A 6,014-nucleotide genomic window follows, 5' to 3' on the forward strand; every position below is an offset into this window, starting at 1 on the left:
CCCATTTCTCCTGCTAGGCACAGCAAAATCCAGCCCTACCAACCATGGCAGGAGCCCAGGGCCCAGAGCATGCATATAAAACAGCCAGGGCTGGGAGCTTGTGGCAGGCACTGGTGTTCACTTGTGAAGCCACTGGCTTTTGGGCCAGGTGCCACTTGACCACAGGACAGGTTTCCATTGGTGGCTAGTGGAGAGGGCCCTACCCATAACCCAGCTCCAGGCAGGCAAGTTTGACAGGCTAGGAAGCTGACGGGTTCTTGGCTCACCTGGCAGCTGCCAGCAGGGGTGGGGTTTCAAGATTGGCTGAGATTTCTCAGTAAACACAGGGAGAGGTTCAATACAGCAGGGCCAGTTCCTCCCCCCAGGGCTGTGGGAGAGGTAGACAGCAAGCCCCACTCTGGCTGCTTGTTGGCCAGGAATGGTCTCCCATGTGCTGGGGCTGGGAAATGGCTTCATACCACTCAGGAGATTGCTCACAGTGGGCCTGGTTGGAAGCCAATTGAAAGGTTTTTAAGGCCAGGCTTGACAAAGCCCTGGCTGGGATGATTTAGTTGGTGTTGGTCCTGCTTTGAGCAGGGGGTTGGACTAGATACCTCCTGAGGTCCCTTCCAACTCTGATATTCTATGATTCTATGAAATCTGTGGGAATCTTTCCATAGACTACAGTGGCCTTTGGAACTGGCTCAGCATGAGAGCTGGAAACCCCTGTTGGCTGGCACTGCTCCAAGCACCTCCTCCAGCACACTGCTTTGCAGACTGGGAGGGACCAGCCTTTCCCCAGAGGCTTAGCTCCACTCCACGGGGGCTCTGAAAAAGGGCAGGGGGCAACCTTGCTGCTTTGACCTTTGGGGGAGCTGAGATCTGGATCTGAACTCTGTAGCTGAGGCTTGTCTCAGAGAGTTAGTCTGTGCTCAGCTCTACCCTCATTGCAAGCCAGAAGCTGACATCTACAGCCCACGCCTGGCCTGCTTAGTCACATCTGACTGATTCCCCAGCCAACCTTTCTCTCCCTCTCATCATCAGGGAGTAGCTGTGTCCTTGCCAAATTGTTAAAGTCCAATTACAATCATACAAACTCTCTTGCCCTCTCTTCATTGAAAGGCCATGGCATTTTTTCTGGTGTGTTTAAGTGGGTGAGGTTGGCTATGGCTTATCTTGCCTGTGGCTATTGTCTTCTCTGCAAAACAGATGGATTTTTTTAGAGGGGGATCATGACTGCACGTTAGCCAGCCCACTGTCAAGTCCTAGTGGAGTTCTACCACGGGTCAACAATATTCCCCTGCCCATGGTTGACCTCACCTATCCTCCTGTGTCCATTATCAGTGTAAAAACACACATTCTTTGGCAGTGAAGACAAAGCCTGCATGTGGAGAGCTCTTGAGGGGAAGCTAAGCTGAAGAGATGAGTTTTGCATTGAGTTCTGATCCCTCTGAGGCCCATGGTCTCGTCTCTCATGTGGCAGGGAGTTCCACAGTCTAAGCCCTGCTCCCATGAGAGTTCTGACTCCTGCACTCACGAACCTCCCCCCGTTGGAGACAGTGTCAGGGCCCCGGAGGAACATAGTTGTCATGGGACATTGTGCTCACGGAGGGAGAGGCATCTCTCAGGCAGCAGGGCCTGTTCCTTGGAGGGCTGGGACAGCAGGATCTTGTGCTGGACTCTATTCAATGGGGTGCAGCACTGGGGTGATGTGCTCAGGGCACAGGCATGCTGCTAAGCAGACAGGCTGCTGTGCATGGCACCAGTTGGCGTATTCCCAGGGCGTGCACCTCCATCCTGGCAGCTGAGCCGCACTAATGGAGCCGGGAGGTCCCAAATGTCCTCACCGTGGCCAGATCTGTGTCAGACAGGACAGGGTACGATCGTCTAGCTAGCCACAGTCAGAGGGGGGCAGTTTGTGCTGCCTGGGCTATTTGGGCAGCCAGTATCCCCGAGGGGCAGGTGCCCTCGATCATGGGGGAAGTTATGGAAGAGGAGAGATATTCATGGTGCTTCCCTCTTCATAGCAGCATCGCCTCCGTCTCACCTGGGTGCGGCATTCACCAGCTGCTCTTTGTTCAGGGGCTGGTCCCAGCCAGGCACCAGGACAGCAGGGAGAGGGAGCTGGTCACATCTGCCAGAGGGGACACATAGAGCTGGGTGCCACCTGTGTATGGCTGGCATTTCAGCCCCTAGTGTTTAATCAGTTCCTCTGGTGGCTCCATATAGCTGCTGAACCTCCATCGCTGATCATCTCATATCACCCCTTATTTCCACTATCAGCAGTCCCTTCCACGACCACTGCGGCCAGGCTAGGATGTAGGAAGACCCTGTGTGGTGAAACTACGCGGCTCAGGATGGCAGATACACAGCCAAAGGGGACCACAGGGTCTGTCTGCGTCTAGCAGCCTCAGTACAGAATCCCCTTTTAGTCACTACAATCAAGGCCTGTCTCTTTTGTATGGTGAGGGATGCTGCATTCACCACCCACCCACTCACAGACTGGCACTGTTAGCCTGGGGAGGGGAGTTCTGGCCCAGCCGCTAGAGATTCCCCACCTGAGGCCCAGTCGCTGCTCTGAAAGATGCCTCTGCCAGGCCTGTCTCTGATTCCCATGGCACCTATTCATGCCTGGATCCAGCCCCTACCTGCAGACTTGTGTGGGGAGGAGGGGTAAGGCTTGGCCTGGGTAATGAAGCAGTGTTTTGTTCGGAGGAAACAAACCGGGCCTTTGCTGGCAGCTCCTGATGGGGAGCTGGGGACTGAGGTGGCCTGCAGGCTTCTTTGTCCCCAGCAGGCAGCATTAGCGGATCTGAAATGCTCTTTTGACTCGTGGCAGCAACGGAACCCTGCTCCCATCTGCCGGGACCGCCTAACACATCACCCCAGGCACAGAATAGGGGCCATTGTTCAGCCAGCCCCAACCCTGGCTCCCTCCCATCTGCCTGCAAATCAGACTGCTGCTTTTAAAGGGGATGATACAGCAGCGCTTTGCTCCCCAGGGCTTGTTGTGCCCTGCCCGAGGCAGCTCTTAAGGTCCCGCTCAGGTGAAGCCAGCATTTGCTTGCTGGGCAATGAGCCCTGTGCCTTCATATGTCTTTCTCATCCCCTCTCACTGCGCCTTACCCTCCATATTGCACCTCTCACTTGCCATCTTGCATGGCTGGTGCAGCCCCATGCATGCCTGACACCTCACACTGCACCTCCTGGTCCTTGCTCACCCCTCGCCCTGTGCTGTGCACTGCTGACCGTGGCCTTTGTACTCCTTCCACACCTCGAGCTGCATGAGTCACAAGGCATATTCCATGCCTTGTGTCACACCTTGGCCTAGTCTACACTGGCAAAAAGGGACCTGTAATTTTCCATCAGTACAGCAATGATAGAAGCTGTAGTGTCCAGAGACTGCACATACATTACAGCAGACACTGCCTGAAATATGGTTCTCATTTTTGCAAGTGTGAACCCAGCCCTTGTGTCTGGAAGAACTCCCCTGTGTTGGGGTGTCCCACTTAACAGGGTGAGCCCCCAAAGGTTGCCCCAGGTTAGATCAGAACAGAATCAGTCAGCAGCATGTACCTGGTGCTTGAACTCAAATGGCTCGTGAGCCCCAGACAGCTGAATGCATCAGGACAATCTGTTGGTAAATTCCTGAATAGGCCATGAAGCAGATCTGAATTCAGCAGCTCAGGCCAATTGCACAGTGTCATTTATACTGGGTTTGAATCTGGATTTAGGCTTCCCCAGTGTTTGGCTCCAGGGTATGGATTTGCCCCATCACTAGTAGCACTGTCTTCTCCATAGACTACCAGAATCCTGGGGCATAGCAAGGCTCTCTCTCTCTCTGCACCCTGAGGGATCATGCTTCCTTACTTTATACTCAAAGCATAGCTAGGGTTACCATAATCCAGCAAGCAAAAAAGAGGACGGGAGGAGCCCCCCCCGTCCTGCCCTAGCCCCGCCCCATCCTGCCCTAGCCCCGCCCCTGCCCCTCCCACTTCCCCCCCTCAGAACCCCCAACCCTCCCCCTGCTCCTTGTCCCCTGACTGCCCCCTCCTGGGACCCCTGCCCCTAACTGCTCCCCAGGACTCCACCCCCTACCTAAGCCTCCCTGCCTCTCGTCCCCTGACTGCCCCCTCCTGAGACCCTCCCCCCATCCTAACTGGCCCCTAGGACTCTACCCCCTACCTGTACCCTGACTGCCCCAACCCTTATCCACACCCCCACCCCCAGACAGACCCCTGGGAGTCCCACGCCCCATCCAACCACTCCCCACCCCCTGACAGCCCCCCCCAGAACTCCCGACCCATCTAAACCCCTCTGCTCCCTATCCCCTGACTGCTCCGATCCCTCTCCCCACTCCTGTCGGGGCAGGAGTGGNCTGCCCCCTCACGGCACCCCCCCCAGACCGCCCTGCCCCCGTCCCCCCACCCCTTGTCCCCTGACTGCCCCCTCCTGGGACCCCTGCTCCTAACTGCCCTCCAGAACCCCACCCCCTACCTAAGCCTCCCTGTTCCTTGTCCCCTAACTGCCCCCTCCTAAGACCCCCCCCAAATGTCCCCCAGGACCCTACCCCCTACCTGTACCCTGACTGCCCAAAACCTTATTCACACCCCCAGAAAGCCCCCCCCGAACTCCCGACCCCCCCATCTCTTGACTGCCCCCTCCAAAACCTCCCTGCCCCTTCTCCTACCCCCTGGCCCCCTTGTTGTTGGCCTTTCTTCACCTAATGTCTGGTGAACTTGCTCAGGAACTGCCTGAGCCGCTGGGCAGCAGCGGGGGAGGAGCTCCAGACTGCCGGAGCCGATCTGCGATGCAGGGAGGGAGGGAGTGATTTCTGCTGCGGGGGGGAGGAGGAGGAGCCCTCTCTGGCTGAGTATCGGAGCCCCATGTAAGTGGCACCGTCCGGCCAGCAGCACTGTTAGCCGCGCGTGCTCTGCATGGGGGGGAAGTCCGGACATTTACAAATTCCCCCCGGACGCTATTTTTAGCTTAAAAAGCCGGACATGTCCGGGGGAATCCGGACGAATGGTAACCCTAAGCATAGCTAACCAGAGGACCTCCCAGCCACAGGATATCATGAAGGTCATGAGCTTAGCAGGGTTCCAAAGAGAATGAGAGACTGATAAGAATCAGAAAATCCACAGCTATTTTAGCTAGGATAAAAATGTGGAAGAGAAATCAACTCTCATGCTTCAGGGCATGAGCAAACCACTACCTTCTGGGGTCAGGAACAAACATCTCCCATGGGCAGGATAGACTATAACTGTCCAGTGTGGAGGATTTACACCTTCTTCTGAAGGACCTTACATGGGCCCTTGTCAGAGACTTGAGCTGAAAGATGCCTCTGCCAGTCTAGGGTCCTACATTAGGCCAGGTCCTACATCTGTCTAGCTCCCAGCCACTGCCTCAGTTCATCAGACTCCCAGCTGCTGGCTTAGTGCCTCCTTGTTTGGGGACTGTGATACAGGCCCCTGACAAGCTCTGGCCTTCAGCAAAGCAGGTCTGAGAGAACCACGAGCTCCTCCCACCACATTAAGGGTCCAAGTCTCCATGGCAATGAGCAGCCCGCCCACCAGCCCCTTGACCAGCTCTGGAATGGGGAGAATTCCAGACGCATGCCAGTGGTTCAGCTCTGCCCTCAGGGCCTCTATTCATCGGGAGGACAGGGAAGGGGCACAGCGAGTGTGTGTGCCTTGCCTTTGTATTTCTGATCAGATTGGCCCGCCCCACCCCCTTCACCCCATCCCATTCCAGGGTCTGGAGACGAAGCAGTCCCCTGAAAGCTGTAGCTCTGACAGGTCAGCTGTAGCCAGGACAGGGACTTTGAAAGTGCCCATGCTGTGGCAGGGGATCTTTGTACTGATCCATGCTGGCGGTGTAGCAGCAGTGCTGCTACTGTGCGCTCAGTCTAACAAAGGCAGCCAGGGCAGGGCCAGAAAGAACTAGGTGCTTGAGAGCCCTAGGTTCTGGACATTGTGTCACCAGCCAGTACAGCCCCACTCTGGGGGAGGTGCGGGGAGGGGCTGGCAGCACTG

The sequence above is a fragment of the Trachemys scripta genome, chromosome 15 (genome assembly GCF_013100865.1).
Source record: "Trachemys scripta elegans isolate TJP31775 chromosome 15, CAS_Tse_1.0, whole genome shotgun sequence".
NCBI classification, from domain to species: domain Eukaryota; kingdom Metazoa; phylum Chordata; order Testudines; family Emydidae; genus Trachemys; species Trachemys scripta.